The sequence below is a fragment of the Neovison vison genome, chromosome 12 (assembly GCF_020171115.1).
Source record: "Neovison vison isolate M4711 chromosome 12, ASM_NN_V1, whole genome shotgun sequence".
Taxonomy (NCBI): domain Eukaryota; kingdom Metazoa; phylum Chordata; class Mammalia; order Carnivora; family Mustelidae; genus Neogale; species Neogale vison.
The window spans coordinates 117,614,111-117,632,235 of record NC_058102.1 but is presented as its reverse complement, the minus strand read 5'-3'; the positions used below and the strand labels follow the sequence as shown (position 1 = coordinate 117,632,235).

The window sequence follows — 18,125 nt, the reverse complement described above, 5'->3', positions numbered from 1 at the left end:
ATACATGCTTACAGCTTTTCATTAGGTATCTGAACATTCAAGAAGAAATAAAAATGTTTTCATCCAGGGTTCAGAAGTCTCTGTGTATAAAAACAAATGAGAAAATCTGTGACAGAGATCTAAATTAAGATTTACTGGCTTCTTGTTTACTGTGTCTGTTTAGGATACTGTTGCTCTTCAGGATGAGACACACTGAACATGGCATAAAGATTCTTTGCTCCTTTTAACAGAAGAAGTGCTAACCATAGGAAGAAACAAGTCTGGTTATCACAGTTTTCAATCTTCATATTCTCTTTCAGTGAATGCACTAACATGAAGACTACTGCGTAACAACAGTGATACAGCACAGGAAGTGACTACTATAAAAGTATCCATATTTTTCTATTTATATTTAGTTACTAGAGGAACATTAAAATTTATTAATTCCCACTTCAATCATTAAATCTGTAGCTGAAAGTTAAAAAGATCCCATTCCTTCCCACTTGATTATACCTAAAGAAAAGCTAGTTACTTAGCTGTTACAACTGATAAACACTATTTTTCCTTAACTCATTTAAATTACAGTAACAGAATTGTCAATGAAGAAAAAAATTACTTGAAATATGAAATAGATGGTCTTTCTGTAAAAACAAATAATCTAATCTTTAGGTATATGTTACATTATTAGACTGTTTAACAATGCCACTGACATGACATGGGTGTTTAGTAATTTTTTTTTAAGATATTATTTATTTACTTGAGAAAGAGACAGTACTAGCAGGGGAAGCCGTAGAGGGAAATGACCAGGATCATGACCTGAGCTGAGCTGAAGTCAGACGCTTAACTAACTGAGCCACCCAGGTGCCCCAACACTTTTCAATAATAAGCATGACAAATCAAGTGAAGGAAAATCTGGCATACCTGAGAGAGAGCTTTTACTAAACATCTTACTTACTAAACATATTACTTACCAATATGTTACTAATATATTACTTACTAAACTAAGTAATAAAACTTTAAAGTTTTACCATACTTTGCTGGCTAGAAAAGGGATGTGCTAAGCTGAACAAAGTATTAGACTCTTTTTTAAATTATGAAATATAGTTACAAAAGGCAAAAAGAAAACTATCTTCTAACAAAAAAGGAATTTTCCTGAAAACAGAAAATAGGATTAAAAAGAAAAAAATACCACAAAACAAAACTTCAGAAATCTACTACTCCAGTAGAACCCCTGTTGATGTCTTAAATGAAGTTGTGAACACGTCACTTAAAATTTTTAACCTTCAAACATCTTGTACTTACTTCTATAATTTCACAATGAAACCCTAAGCGTCCTTTAATACAAAAATCTGGACAGTCTTAAACCAGCTGATAAAGTTCTTGAGCAATCAAATAAGAGCAAAAGTTCTGTTTCAGATATTATCTGTAGGACAATGTTTCTGCAATTTTTATGAGCATTTTATTGTATTTCACACTAATTAGTGACCCAAAAAAAATAAAAACAGAAAAAATAGTACAGCACTCTCCTATATTTGATATAGAGACAACAAATCTATAGTCCAAATCCAGCTTGCAACACATTTTTGTAAATGAAGTTTTATTGAAACATAGCCATACAGTTTCCATATGGTCGATGGCTGCTTTTATGCTACAATGAGAGTTGGATACTTAACAGAAACCACATAAGCTCACAAAACCTAAAATATTTACTATCTGGTTCTTTATAGAAGAAATCGGCAACTCCTATGAAGATGCCCTCCCCATATTCAGCTAGATTTGACTAAAACCAAGTACATAAGAATTAGATGTATTATGTATTTCACTGCATTCTTCCAAAGTAATTACCTCAAATAAATTACAAAATTTACATCAGCATTGACATTCTCCTATAAATTTCAGAAAGGAGTAGCAGAAAATGCAATCCAGCTTTTACGTTAATACTGAGTTTCAATTTTCTTAATTCACACATAAGTTTTAATACCTATTTAAAAGACAAGAATAGGGACGCCTGGGTGGCTCAGTTGGTTGGACGACTGCCTTCAGCTCAGGTCGTGATCCTGGAGTCCTGGGATCGAGTCCCACATCAGGCTCCCAGCTCCATGGGGAGTCTGCTTTGCTCTCTGACCTTCTCCTCGCTCATGCTCTCTCTCACTGTCTCTCTCTCTCAAATAAATAAATAAAATCTTTTAAAAATAAATAAAAATAAATAAAAATAAAAAAATAAAAGACAAGAACAGTTCTCTTAATTACAGACTTGGGTATCACAAAGACCTTTAGAGACTGCCTTGAAAAGAATTTTATTTTAAAATAAAACTTCAGGGATACCTGAGTGGCCCAGTTGGTTAAGTGTCTGCCTTCAGCTCCAGTCATGAGCCTGAAGGCCCAGGACTGAGCCCCATGTCTGGTTCTCTGCTCAACCGGGAGTTTGCATTTCCCTCTCCCTCTGCCCCTCCCCTTGTGTATATATATATATATACATACATACTTTATTAGTAGCTAGCCAACTTCAAACGACACACAATTAAATGCAGAATCTCTAGCTTTAAAAATTAACTTACTCAGGCCACCAGGGTTACTCAGTACGTTAAGCTCCGCCTTCGGCTCAGGTCATGATCCCAGGGTCCTGGGATTGAGCCCTGCATCAGGCTCCCTGTTCAGTGGGGAGCCTGCTTCTCCCTCTACCCCTGCTTATGTGCCCTCTCTAATAAACCTTAAAAAAAAAAAATTTAACTTATTTAACTTATTCTTCCCCACATATTTTCCCTCTGACCTCACAGGTCATCCTATTCATTGCCTTATCCTACTTATTACCTGCATTTCAACAAATCACCTAACATGCTCACACTTGGTTCCAGTTTAAAAAAAAAAAAAAAAAAAAGAAAAAGTCAATACAAATTAATAGACTGACACTATAGGTTAGCAGGTTTTTTTCCTAGCTTATTTACTAAAATCATATTAAATGATATTATTTATATTTCTTATGTGAAGTACATTAAAGACTAAAATGGAAAATCAAGAAAAGGACTTGTGCCAGAGAATTAAAAGAACATTTCTGTTTGACAATGTATATATTAATTGGGAAATTAAACTGAGAAGTCCTATTCTATATGTCCAGGTCTTTTGACTTCACTAGTAGCCTTTTATGCTCTCTTTCATTCACTTACTCATTCAACAAATGTTCAACACATCCCTAACTGATAGGATAGAAAAAAGTAACAGCCAAACTGCTGTCCTTGAGCAGTGTGCCAACCCAGGAATAGGAAGCAAGACTCAGAGCAGTTGAGTGTACTTCCCAGACTTTAGGTCGTAAGTTCCTCAAAAAACTGTATCATATCAGTTTTCTAAAAGAATATTAAAATTGACAAAAGATTATCAAATATAAGTGAAGTAAGCAATATTATGTTAAAAAAATAATAAAACATGCCTAAAGTAGTAACATTGTCCATATTGGTGGAAAAACAAGAATGCATGCCCCGGGCCCACTGATACATTGTAAGAGGCCCAATACAGTTTATAAAATACTAAGTACAAATTTAAGAATTTTTGGTTGCCTCAGAAAAGCTCTTTTGAACTTTCTTTTTGAGCTTCTCAAAGAAAAATCCACAAAGTTTCCAACTGTCTTTTTTTTCCCTATAAAATGTTCCTTAAGCAGGAACAAAAACAATACATAGCAATTAATATTTATTAAGCATAAATTCCATTCACAGCACTTGACTTAACTTATCTGTTAATCTTCTCAACACCCAGGAGTTTAATTATTCCTCCTCATGAGGAAGTTGCTGAACTCAGATCAAAACTAGGTCTATTTGATTTCAAAGTCCGGGCTGTTACTCAGTACCTATATTCTTGCTAATGAGAAGAAGTAAAACAAATCATTTCTTGGAGCTATGTTTAATAAACACTTTCACTACCACAGTGTAAAATATTTTAAAATTTAATAACTGAAACACTGTCTCTCCCTGAAACTGCAAACAGAAAAACAACATCAAGAAATACTAAGTGCTTAAAAAAATAATTAAAAAGTAATTAAAAATTAAGTGCTAAGTTATTCAACTTTAATTCCAGTTTGCCTATCTTTTAATGAAAGGTCTGAATTTCATTACTGTTCCATACTTTCAAAAACATGCCTAGCACAGCATAAGTAATCAATAAAGATTTTAAATAATTAAATAATACTCTCCTGTCTATGAGCATGGCAACCATACAGTTCAGTTCAGATTTCAGTGCCTCCCACTGTCCCCACAAGTACATTCTCCACTTCCCATACTTGGTCACAACAAGTATGGGACAGACTTTGGTTCTGATTTTTGATTCATAAAGTATGACTGCCACATCGACACCATCAAAAATATAAGCTCAAAAATTTTTTTCAACTGTCCAACTAATTTTTCTATGCACAATAAAAGTAGAATAATTAACAATGCAAAGTGTATCCCACTAGTAAACAGATTACTACTTTATTCAATACACAGAGTCATCCAACTTATTGAGTGCCTTTAAGTATGGTGCATGAGGTAGTTTTAAGCAAGAAAAGACAATTCTGAAGATTTATTTTCATGGCTCTGCAGTACTTTGGAAATTATAAAATAATGGTCATGACATACCCACCAATTTATCAAAATAAGTTTCAAATACATTTCTATTTTTTTTAAGATTTTATTTATATATTTGACGGAGAGAGACACAGTGAGAGAGGGAACACAAGCAGGGGGATGGGAGCGGGAGAAGCAGGCTTCCTGATGAGCAGGAAGCCCGATATGGGGCTCCATCCCATGACTTGAGCAGACACTTAATGACTGAGCCACCCAGGTGCCCCTCAAATACATTTCTGACTGCAGCACCATCTCTCTGTCTACTCTCCCAAAGTAAGGGACTGGATACCTTCCCCTCCATTAATTTCTCATAGAGAAAGGGAGGCAAAACAATTCCCCACTGTGAACCATTCAGCTAGATTATGTGCACAGATACTTACGAGATTTTAATTAACGTCACCTATGGTCTTCATCTGTGGAAAAGTTACTAGATACAAAAACTAAGAAGGCCAGATGTATACTCTGGGCTCTAACTAAGAGGCAATAAAGGATTAGGTAAAATTGTGAGGACAGAGTCTCCAAAATAAGACTCAGTCTACATCTATAGGACTTTAAATGAATGTCAGAAATAATAAACACACAAATTCATGCAGTAGGAGAAATAAGTGCTCCAAACTTAGAGAGTAAGGGAAACAAGGTTTTTGTTTAGACTTTTTTTTTTTTAAATCAGACCTTAAGTTGAATATCTACATTGAAAAAATTATAGTAATCACAGCCTACAGTAAACAAAACTATTACCTAGAATTTTTCAGCATTTTCATTTTAGGTTAATTAGGCAAATGATATCTAATAGCACAATTTTTCCCCCCCAAAATTACACTGAGTATGTCCTGGAGAGACATTACAAACTAGCAAACTACTAAAAAGACAACTAATAGTAATAATTATGAAGACTACAAAAGTCTTGGTCTCTTTACAGAAAGGTACAATAATCTTTCAAATACTTAACTAATGCTGGAGCATGGATTAAAATACACTTTAAAAAAACTCCATATTATGCTTAAGGAAGAACCAATATAGTAGGCAGACTTTTTTTTTTTTTTGGTGAGTTTTCCATTTTCTAACTTCAGCACAAAAGATATTTAAGGCAGTCTGATTCCTTCCTCTTTTCCATCCTTACTAAAGATGTAAGTCTTTCACTTCTTGTCATTCCTATTTTTGCATATTCAAGGTTTTCAGATCTTGAAACTGAGTATTTTCATATTGTGCTTCCCTTGTGGGAATGTGACTTTATGCACAACAATTTTTGATTCAAGAGTAAACTACTCCTAAGGCAAGAAATTTCCAACACTTTGGTATTACTATAATTCATTATAGTTTATATGGGTTTACATCAAAAAAATCAATTTAATTCTATGTATTGTTAAAAGACCACTGAATATATGCTTTCTGATTTAACCAACACAGATTTTAACAAATCATTCACCTAATCAGTTGTCAAACTGAAAAAGAGTTTAGCCAAAAAGTATATAGCCAACTTTTAAAATATTTTATCAAAAACTTTTATCATTGTGGGCACCTGGGTGGCTTAGCTGGTTGAGCGACTGCCTTCGGCTCAGGTCATGATCCCAGAGTCCAGGGATCCAGTCCCACATCAGGCTCCCTACTCAGCAGACAGTGTGCTCCTCCCTCTGACCCTCCCCCTTCTCGTGCTCTCTCTCTCTCTCCATCTCTTCTCTCACTCTCTCAAATAAATAAATAAATCTTTAAAAAAATTTTTTTATCATCATCAACCAGAAACCACTAACACATACCATTTACCTACTACACAAAGGAGTACATTCCAAGGGGAAGAATCTTGCAATGCCTCAATCAAATGCCATTGTCACACAGCCAGATGTACACTTTAACCAAAACAGCAATTCTCAATCTGAACATTACTCAAGAGCACCAAAGAGCTTTTGTTCATGTATGTTCTATCAATTGCTACCTAGTCATTACAAATTAAAGAAATTTTAAAATTATTTATTCAACTCATTTAAAAATAAGCCCATTATATGTTAGCATAAATATCTATTAGTGAAAACTAATAATAGTCTCCCCAAAAACATTAATGAGAAAGATGACATTGTTGAACATTTACAAATCTCTTTGTCCAGACTCACAAATCTACTTCTACATTAAGTCTTTTGTAATATTTGTTTTGAACTACATAAAGGGAAAACGGTCTTATGAAGATATGCAGATAGAAAAGGGAGAAGTATTTTAATAGCCCTTCCAGATAATTATGGACATTGTTCTGACATTCTACCAAAACTCAAAAGGTGGTAGTTTCTTCTCTTCCAAATATTAAAACACTTCATTAGGTAGGAGAAGAATCCATGAAACAAGATGGGATAGGGAGGGAGACAAACCATAAGTGACTCTTAATCTCACGAAACAAACTGTGGGTTGCTGGGGGGAGGGGGGTTGGGAGAAGGGGGGTAGGGTTATGGACATTGGGGAGGGTATGTGCTTTTGGGTAAATTGGAAGGGGAGATGAACCATGAGAGACTATGGACTCTGAAAAACAATCTGAGGGGTTTGAAGTGGCGGGGGGTGGGAGGTTGGGATACCAGGTGGTGGGTATTATAGAGGGCACAGCTTGCATGGAGCACTGGGTGTGGTGAAAAAATAATGAATAATGTTTTTCTGAAAATAAATAAATTGGAAAAAAAAAAAGAATCCACTTGGAATAAAAAAAAAAATTTTCATTAGGCATTATGAAAGACAAAGAACAAAACAAAATACTCAATATTACCAATGTTTCATCAGAAAAGTCTTAAGACTAAGAAGTATAAGCTCAAGGTGGTAGCTATAAATTTTTAAAATTCTAATTTGTACTTTAAAGCTTGAATTTTATCATTGCAACAAACACTGTTTTACTTAAAGCGATGGGCTTACTTTGTTCATATCTGAGAAAATATCTAACAAATGCCCTAGTTTCTCAATCACTCCCTCAGGTAAAACTGGTGTACTGTGGAAAGCAACTGGTTCAACTCCTAACACAAGAATGTCAAGTTTTTTATTTTGTCATATTTAAGTATTTTTTAAAAGATACAAGTACTCCCCCGACTTTGCAAACTGAGAATATAGAATTGTTTCTTCAGTGTAATAAGAACATCATCTCTACCTACCTTACACAGCCTGGGTGAAGCAACCGCATATGTGAGCATCTCTTCTGGTGCCTGACACATTGAAATGCTCAGCAACAGCTAGTTGCCCTTTACCTTCCTCTCCAATTGTGGTTATTTTCATGAGTCCCCTCTAGTGTATTTTTTTATCTCTCATCGGAAATCAATTTGTTACCCACTTTTCCAACCACGTTCAAGTTATCGAATTTTACACTGCTATGAGTCAGAAAAGCAGGCAAATAGAGCAGTATTCAACCACAGGTTCCAGAAAGAGGGCTTCAGAAGTCAAATATCTTGTAGAAAGGCCCTGAGACAAAAATTTCTCTGATTCAGAAGACTATTCTGCATCTCCTTCCTTAATGTACCAAGTTACATTCATGATTTTCCAGAAATCTGAGCTTATGTGTTACTATACCACACTTCAAAGTAATTATGGTGATAAAATTATTTGTTAGTCATTCTGAGTCTAAACCATCTGTCTGGCATTTACTGAAGCAATTGCTAAAGATAGTCTATGCATACAGATGAGATTTTTCTGAAGAAAAATGCAAAAATGTTTCCACATCTGTTGTTTTTGTTGATATGTCACCTAGATTAGCAAATTCTTTCCTACGAAGAAAACAGGGTGAAAACATAGAATATTTATAATGTACACATTTTTTTAATGACTCTATTATGTCATTTTTTTCAACCATATTTTCTATTACTACTCTACTATGATCCTAATACCATGATATGTGTGTGTATATATACACACACACACATATATCAAGAGACAAGAGAAATTTCCAATATCCCAAGTTAACTGACACAGTGACTTTAAACATAATGTCTGACTTTTTTAAATCACAGACTAGAATATTCATGCATTTAAAGTCTACCAGAATTTACCTACAGATGTGAAAAAATTTGTGTGCAACTGACCTTACTGAGTATCCAAAAATTCTGAAACATAAATATATTAACTCCATATTCCAAAGGATAGATATATCCCAAGGTATAGCAATAACTGTGCTATATGAACATTCATTGTTTCTTATTGTCTAGCATTCTCCTTTTCACATACTAGCACTACCCCCCATTCCCTTCTTTGGTTATCTGCCCTCCCCCAAATGATGTGATTCCGATAGGACTGCCAATTACATTAATTACCCTGCTCACCTCATACCTTCTTTGTGAAGAGACCGGAAAAAACGCAGTTCTGACAAATCGGAGTACTCAACCTACCTAACAGAGTAATTGGCCCAGAGATGAGCACAAGACTTAATCAAGCTAGGTTGAGATGTCCCTGCAAAGGATTTTTTTTTAAGATTTTATTTATTTATTTGACAGCGAGAGAGCACAAGCAGAAGCAGCAGCAGGCAGAGGGAAGGGAGAAGCAGGCTCCCCGCTGAGCGGGTAGCTCAATGCAGGGCTTGACCCTAGGACCCTGGCATCATGACCTGAGCCAAAGGCAGACACGTAACCAACTGAGCCACCCAGGAACCCCTGGCAAAGGATTTTACATATGAACTTCAGGTCTTCCTTTCAGATCTAACTGTGATGATAAAGACTGGAGTAGAGAGTTACACATCCGGTGCAGTCGTCAGTGTTCTCCAGTGAAACAGATCCAACAGGATGTGTGTATAGAGAGAGAGAGAAAGAGAAAAGTAAATTATTTTAAGGAACTGGCTCATGCAATTGTGGAGGCTTGGCAAATCCAGAATCTGTGGAGTAGGCTGGAAGGCTGGAGACCAAGGGAAGAGTAGCAGTTTAGGTTCAAAGGCGGTCTGCAGGCAGAATTCCTTCTAGCTGAGGGGAAGGTCTTATTCTGTACTCTAGTCTTTCTAATGAGACCCATCCACATTATGGAGAGAGTATCTGCTTTACTCAAAGTCCATCGACTTACATGTTAATCACATTCCAAAGACACCTACACAGAAACATTCAGAATATATTTGATCAAATACCTGGGCACCATGGTCCAGCCAAGTTGACATACAAATTCAGTTCTTCATCACAAGTTCGCCTCTTGGCATCTACAGGCATATCTTAAGGTGGTGTTTTCTTTTAAGTCAGTACTGTACTCATGATACAGATTATTTACTTAATTATTTGCTGTCAAAAGTTTACTGGCAGAGGGCGCCTGGGTGGCTCAGTGGGTTAAGCCGCTGCCTTCGGCTCAGGTCATGATCTCAGGGTCCTGGGATCGAGTCCCGTATCGGGCTCTCTGCTCGGCAGGGAGCCTGCTTCCCTCTCTCTCTCTCTCTCTCTGCCTGCCTCTCCGTCTACTTGTGATTTCTCTCTGTCAAATAAATAAATAAAATCTTTTAAAAAAAAAAAAAAGTTTACTGGCAGAAATAGAACACAATCTTGGGCTTTAAAGACTACATTCTGAAAAGGCCAAGATATGCACAAAAGGGAATATTACTTTGCTGTTCTAATTTCATAGCACAAAGAATTCTCTCTACTTGAAATGTGGATCTTCAAAATTTTCTTTGCTGAGCCAGAATCAGTCTGGCAGTTCCAACTTTGCCAGCTCCCTCTCTGGCCTTCAGAGCAGCTGGTGTCAATGAATGACTTGGTATAGAGAGTTATAATGTGGGAAGACCTCGAGAATCAATCTCAGAAACAGAGGGTATGGTTGGTAAGTACCATTTTGTCTCCCTGAGATTTCTCCCTTATTCTGGGAAGAGCATACTTACAATTTCTCTGGAGGAACAGTTTCTCTAAAATAAATTCCAAATACGCAATTTGGGTACAGCCCAATCAAGCCCCTGGCCATAAGTGTAAGCATGTCACAAGCTAAGCCCAATTCCTTCTCTGAGATTTTCTGAATTAGAACTCAGAGAAGAAAATAAAATACCCTAATACAAAAACGAAGGATGTGAGCCTAGTAATTACTAGCAACTCATCTATAGCCATGTGGAAGAAGTCTGTTGGGAAGTATAACAAAATCATGGAGACATAATCGGAGACAAGAGACAAAAGCAATAAAAGGAATCGTGACAGTAAACCAGACCCTGGCTCCAATGAATAAACCCTTCCTGTAGTCTGGTTACATGAGCCAATAAATTCCCTTTTGCCTCACCATGGCACAGTTGGTTTCTGGCACTTACAGCTAAGTTCTGATTAATCACCAGGCTTAAAGTAGAAAAAAAGTAAGTGAAAGTAAAATAAAATAAGGCAAAATGCATTATGGATTAATAAAGGAAAAGGACAGGTAAACTTTAGAAGAAAGTTAAAAGAGACTCTAGTTGTCTTAGAAAATGCAAAGGCGAGAAAAGGTCAGGTAAGAGGTAAAAGGAAGGCAGACATAAAAGGAGTTTTATTTACATGGATAGTGAGCCCAATGCAACTGTAGGCACTGATGCAATGTGGGTCCCTTCTTAGTTAGACAGTTCATGGCTTTCACTAGATCCTCAAAAAGATCACAACCAAAAACAACTGAAGAGGAAGCGGCCTGATAAACAGGTCAATACTAAAATAAAGCAGGCTCTTAGTTCCAGAAAGAACCTAGTAATACCAGTTATCCTAAAAGACCTCACTCAATTTTGCCTTTGGGATTAACCCAAATATAATTTCAAGCTGATCTAGTTCCTCTACCAAATTTCCATCTACCTACACATTCTTTCCTAAATTTCCCTAAAGAAGATTTATCAATCTTTACTCCTAATTACTCTGCCAAAGACTTTCACTTCAGGAATCTAGGTTTCTGGGGGCACCTGGGTGACTCAGCCAGTTAAGTGTCCAGCTCTTGGTTTTGGCTCAGGTCATGACTATGACATTTTGAGACTAAGCCCCAGACAGGGCTCCAGGCTGGGTATGGAGCCTGCTTAAGATTCTCTCTCTCCCTCTGCCTCTCCACTCTTGCTCATGCTCTAAAAAACTAAAAACGCGGGCGGGGCGGGGGGAAAGAATCTAGGTTTCTGGATACCTTGAAATTTTAACACAATTTGGTGAAAATGTGCATTTCTTGAGAAAAGGGTTGGTATTTTTCATCAAGTAGTAAATCAAATAAAACCAAATTTTAAAACATGTTTTAAAATTTCTGTTCCTGTTTTAAGGATAAAGATGTGAAGAGAAGATAATCTTGGGAAGCAGAAACAGAAGATGGAGCTTCCCAGATGTCATTCAGGGAGGAAAGTACAAAGGAAAGTTAAGGACACTGAATAGTTTTAAAACTTCAACATTTTGCCTAAATGTGGCTAAATAATGACTGCACTCGTGCCAGCAGTGTGGCAAGGGGAGGACTTAACAAAAAGATACACTGAGCAAGGATTTGGATGACAGGGGACATTATTAGTTGTTGCTACACAAAGCTAATTCATATCTGTTTTTAGATTCAGCACCATCTATGTGGAAACAGATTTAGGTAAATCTCTAACAAACACTGAAACCTTTTATACCTAATCTGTATTAGCCAGAAAATCCAATTAGCCTGAAAAATTACATCCCTCAAGCATTCTTTTTAGTATAACAGATATTGTTTGTATAAGGCACAATTTTAAAAATGTTCCCTACACTGAAATTGCACATACAGTATGATTTTTACTTTGTAAATATATATGTATGTATGTATAGTTTAATTTGTATTTTTAAATACAATAAACATCTATACTAGCAGTCGACACAATTTCGGATTAAGGAAAGACTAAAAATAAATATTTAAATGCTTTTCAATTAGGAACAAAGTGTAAATCTGTAACAAATTAGGGAACTGATTTCATGAGCCCCGTATAGAAGAGTAATACCTTGAAATGCTGATGAACTATTTCATATACAAAATATTCCAGATTAATTTAAGATTGGGTTCCAAATGCCAGAAATGGATCAGTTTATCACTATTAATGAAGATATTCTTTCTATAAATGTATCTACCACCTAAAAATCTAGAACTTAATTTAAACATTTCTAGATTTAAGGCCATCATAAATATTCATATTATATTTTAAAATAATGATTCTAGGCATTAAAGTGGTTTGGCCTTCCTAAATTTATGTCAGGTTGTCAGTCCTCTGACTTTTCTCTGTCTGGCATTTTGTCAGGCTTATAGACAAAGATCTACCATACCATTTCTACTCTCCAGCTTTAGACAATACTTTCTAATAATTATATGGAACTGAGAAACTCGATACTCAAGCCTGGTAAAATATATATTAATGTAGCATTAGTGAGATCATGAGAAGCAAACAGAGCATCAGGAGCAAAGTGTGTAGTATTTAAGGCTTTTTATTTTTTTTTTAAGATTTTCTATTTATTTATTTTAGACAGAGATTAAGTGCATGAGCGGGGGTGGGGGGATACCGAGGGCAGAGGGAGAGAGAAAAGCAGACTCCCTGCTGTGCATAGACTGATATAGGGCTTGATGCCAGGATCCTGAGATCATGATCTGAGCTGAAATCAATGGCTTAACTGAGCCACCAGGTGCCCCTTTTTTAAGGCTGTTTAAAGGTTTAGAGCTCTGAACTAACTTACAGATTTTCAAAGTTTCATATTCTCTGCAACCATTAGTATGAACTTTGAAACGACCTAAAAATCTGTTGCTCATAGGAAGACAATAAAATTATGTATCCGTTTTACTGGGAGCAAAGGGCCAAACTCAATTTTAGAATTTTTTACTCAAATTTTGGAATCTCTGCATTGAATTAGAACTTTTTACCTCCGACTCCATCTCCCTAATAATATTCTTTGATATGCCTGTAGGCAAGGATCACAGCACTTCTAGGTTACTGTTTTTCAAAAAGAAATATGCATCTTTACCAGGACATTAACCTAGGTTTCCTTTTCCCCTTTAACTTGAAGTATTTGTTGCTAAACACTGGTCATCATTCCAGAAGCCTTTAGCCTATCTACGATATGCCAGGTACTATACTAAGTACTCTATAGGCAGAGACAGACAAAGGCATGGTAACTAGCATGGCTTGGAGATTACAGACTGCCTAGCAAGAAGGAAGAAAATAATCATAAATGTGGTGAGCACAACAATGGAGGAGCACAGGATGAGATGAAAGCTTACGATGAGAGGATATCCCATGGATGACCAGACTAACAACACTGTTAAAAGGTCAAGAAAATTAATACTTAAAAAGTACCACTGGGGGTGCCTGGGTGGCTCAGTGGGTTAAGCCGCTGCCTTCGGCTCAGGTCATGATCTCGGAGTCCTGGGATCGAGTCCCGCATCGGGCTCTCTGCTCAGCAGGGAGCCTGCTTCCCTCTCTCTCTCTCTGCCTGCCTCTCTGCCTACTTGTGATTTCTCTCTGTCAAATAAATAAATAAAATCTTTAAAAAAAAAAAAAAAGTACCACTGAAAACTTATCAATCACTTCCAATTCTGGATAAAAGGAATATATGTACATTCCCTATTCTTCAAACTAACTACAAATAAAAACACTGAACATAATACAAAGCAAACAAGAAAACATCTGTCCATCAGTAGATGAAAGGATAAAGAAGATGTGGTACACACACACACACACACACACACACTGGACTATTACTCAGCCATAAGAAAGCGACTTGCCATTTATGACAATATGGATGAACCTAGAGGTTATAACGATAGGTGAAATAAACCAAGCACAGAAAGACAAATACCATATAACTTATATGTGGAATTTGAAAACCAAAACAAATGACTGAACAAATAAACCAGAAACAGACTCATAAATACAGAGAACAAACTGGTTGTTCCAGAGGGGAGAAGGTAGGGAGATGGGTGAAATAGGTGAAAGTGATCAAGAATTATTATTAAATAATTAAAACATACACACACACACACACACACACACACACAAAGACTCTGAAAGGTAAAGAGAAGGTAGACCAACTAGTGACCTCAGGACCCAATGAACAACAACATGGTGGTTGAGTTTCCTATATTTAATTTTGGCTTCATATATCCCAGATTTAAAGGGGGAAGTCAGCAAAAACCAGAAACACTAACAGACACAGACCAAAAAGCCCCAACAAATTCCTGCTCTGTCTAGCAAAAGGACCAGAAAAGGGGAAGACTGAGCAAGACTGAAAACTTTTTTACATAACCACTTTACAACAGCCAAATGCTACAGGAAAAAAACCAACAGCCCTACCACACATCTCCAACAATGGCAAACAGGTAACCTAGATTTACACACTTGCCAGGCGGTTATAAGGCACCCCAAAACCCCTATGAGAGTGGTGACAGAAAAGGCAAAGAGAAAAGGACAGTCATTGACAGATAGTAATAAGACATCTTCCATCCCCAACACACACACACACACTCTACTGGGAAAGTCAGAACTTTCACTACTGCCAAGTGGTAAGGAAGCCATCCTCTAAATGGTGTTAGTGGAAGGTACGTGGACCAAGTAATGAGGTACTTCAACCCCTCCCAGACAGGGAGAGAACAAGGAGACCTAGTGGCGAACCACAAATTAATGAGAAACTCTTAGAAAAGCCCCCAAACATGGATACTTGAGAAATTTAAAGCCTCTGGTACCTAAAAATCACAACAAACAAACACAATTCAATTTCCTTCCAGATTAGTCTAACACCTCACACTAGGGTCTATTCACTTTAGTTCCCGTTACCCAGTAACACATGTCTGACTTCGACAAAAAAATCAGAAGATATGGCAAAAGGCAAGAAAACATTTGAAGAGATAAAGAAAGTAAAGTAAGACATAAAGAGATAAAGAAAGCACTGATGTTAGAATTATCAGGGAATTTAATTACATGTTAAGAACTATGAAAGAAAGACAACATTCAAAAACAATGTAGGCAGGCAGATGGAAAAGCTAAGACAGAATCAAAAAGAAATTCTAGAAATTAAAACACTATAACAAAAATAGAAAATGTCTTTGATAGGATGATCACTAAATATGCTGGGAAAGAGTCAACAGCACAAAGATATGTCAAAAAAAGGTCCCAAAATGAAAACAAACATTTTCAAAACCTACAGAAAAGCGTATCATATACAAACTGCAAAAAACCAAAGATGCGGAAAAAAGCTTGAAGGCGGCACAGGAAAAGACACCTGAACTATTGAAGTAAAGAGTAAGAAAGAAGTACAGCATATTTTTCATGAGGAACCATGCAAACAAAAAGAGGGGGTAAAATACTTAAAGGTGTTGAAAGAAAAAAAAATCACCAACAAAAATAATCAGTCTAAAGCCATAGGAGCACAATACGGCATAATCTTTAGCAAAAGGTTTGTGAAAAAGAGGGGGAAAGCAGATCTGAAGAGACTGCCCTTGGATAAGAGAGGCAATGCTTGCGCTGTACGAGTGGGAAAGGGGACTGCTGATACAGGTGTACTTACAGATTTGATGGGGGAAATAACATTAGAAACGACAACAGCTCTCTCTGTAAGTAAGTACTGAATACTTACTATGCTAGCCAGCCCCAAGATGGCCCCCAGTGATCCTCCTCTCCTGACATTCGTATACCTATGTTGTCTCCTCCCACAAGGAATACGGCTAAAACGTATAACCAAAAGGAAACCATAGTGTTCAACTTTCAAGACTATGGCTTTTAAAAGATAATGCCTTGTCCCATCGTGGACTGCTCCCTCTGAGGGAAAGCTGGTCTACGTCATTCCAGCACCTGTGAGGTGGCACAGCTAGCTCCCTGTGAACCAGATGGAACCAGAAGCAGCTTCTCCAGTCCCAGCCAAGCCTTCATTAAGACCATACCCTTGAGAGCCCGAAGCCTCTAAAACCACTCAATTAACCTGCCTCTGAGTTACTGAGCACAGAAACAGAGATCATGTTTACTGTTTTAAGCCACCAAACTTAGCAGTAATGTATCAAGGAGCAACAGATATGTAATGTATTTATGCACAAGGCATAGCTCGAAGTATATTAGCTACAGCGGCCCACATAACCCTCAACAACTTTGGGATCCGCATCTTAAGAGAAGGAAACTGAGCCACACGGAGGTTAAGTACTTTGTCGCAGTTATGGCGCAGCTGGTAAGTGGTATGGAACCACATCCAAATCTAAAGCCAGCACTATCAACTGCTGTGCAATACTTCCTCTCCAAAACCAAAGATTTTCCATCCCAAAGCTTTTATTTAGGCTGTCAGTAGAAGGTAAGGTTATCTGAGATAAGAGAGCAGGGAAAAACAGGTGAATGAGAGAGAACTGAAAAAATGAAAAAGTTTTAAAACACTTGAGGTGAAGAGTCAGGAAAAGGACCAGCTAGAGAGATCTAACAGGATTTCCAAATGGTGTTAGGGGTTCAGGAGAGGTTAGGAGCCACGAACTTCCATGCAGTGAATTCATAATGAGCATGATGAAGAGAATCCAGGACTGCTAGCATACCTAAAAATAAAACATAACCTGAAGCGCACAGTAACAGTGATGGTTATCGGCAACGGAAAACATGTCCTTCCCAGGTCCCGCTTGTTCAATAAGGAGCATGAACAAGAAAAAATCCAAGAAACATTACATATCCTATGTCCAAGTATCACATAAGACTATGAAGAAATAAAAGCCTGCAAGACACATGATAGTGAACTGGTAGTGCGACCTCACGTAACTGCCTTGATCTTAAACATCAGAAGTTTCTCTTAATCTCTTAAGAATCTTTCCTTTTCCTTACTTTCATTCAAAATGTCACAAGAAAATTTAAAAGCTACAGGAAAAACAAACTGGTTCTATCACAATTAGACCACACCTAAGAGAAGCCTCACAAATACTGACTCAACTGGGTAACTAAATCTTACAACAGAGCTTTGGGCCAGAAATTATCAATTTTCAATTTCACTTAAAATTAGACTTACCCAAATACATTCAAGTTCAATTTCCTGCATTTGCTTTTAAAATTATTTCACTTGACAAACTGGTCAAAACTTAATCTCAAAATAAAGTTAGGTAAGGGAGCAAAAAAAAAAAAAATAAAATCATGGACACAAAATTTTTTTCAGGCTACTGTCCCAGGCAAGAGCACTTAGACACTTAGGAGACAAAGTGCAAGAATGAAGGTAGAGATTTAAAAAAATTTTCGGGGCGCCTGGGTGGCTCAGGTCATAATCCCAGGATCGAGCCCCACATCGGGCTCTCTGCTCAGCAGGGAGCCTGCTTCCTCCTCTCTCTCTGCCTGCCTGACTGCTTGTGATCTCTGTCAAATAAATAAATAAAATCTTGAAAAAAAAAAAAATTCAAGGTCAATAAACCAGTTTCAAAAAACAAGTAGCTAACATTCCAGGGGTATCTTTCCTCAAATGCCCATTAGTACCTGAAAACTTAACGGAAAAAAATGAATCCAGTTAGAAAACAAATTTTGTCTAGTAAAAGAAATATCATAACTGGGTAAATTAAGTAAATTCAATAGAAAAGAAAAAAAACCTTCTCCACACATAAAGCCCCATAAAGGAATAAAAAGTATGGAAACCATAAAGTCAACCTTTATGAACTTGACAATTTATTATACTATTCTCCATCTCATTAAATCAGGACAGAACTCGTGTAGTCTAAAAA

At 36.8% G+C, this 18,125-nt stretch overlaps 1 protein-coding gene across 4 annotated transcripts in view; it reads right to left on the bottom strand.

Annotated features, from left to right (window-relative positions):
- Positions 1 to 18,125, bottom strand: part of ARHGAP12 (Rho GTPase activating protein 12) — a 110,051-nt gene that overhangs the window by 72,588 nt on the left and 19,338 nt on the right. The window lies entirely within an intron of this gene.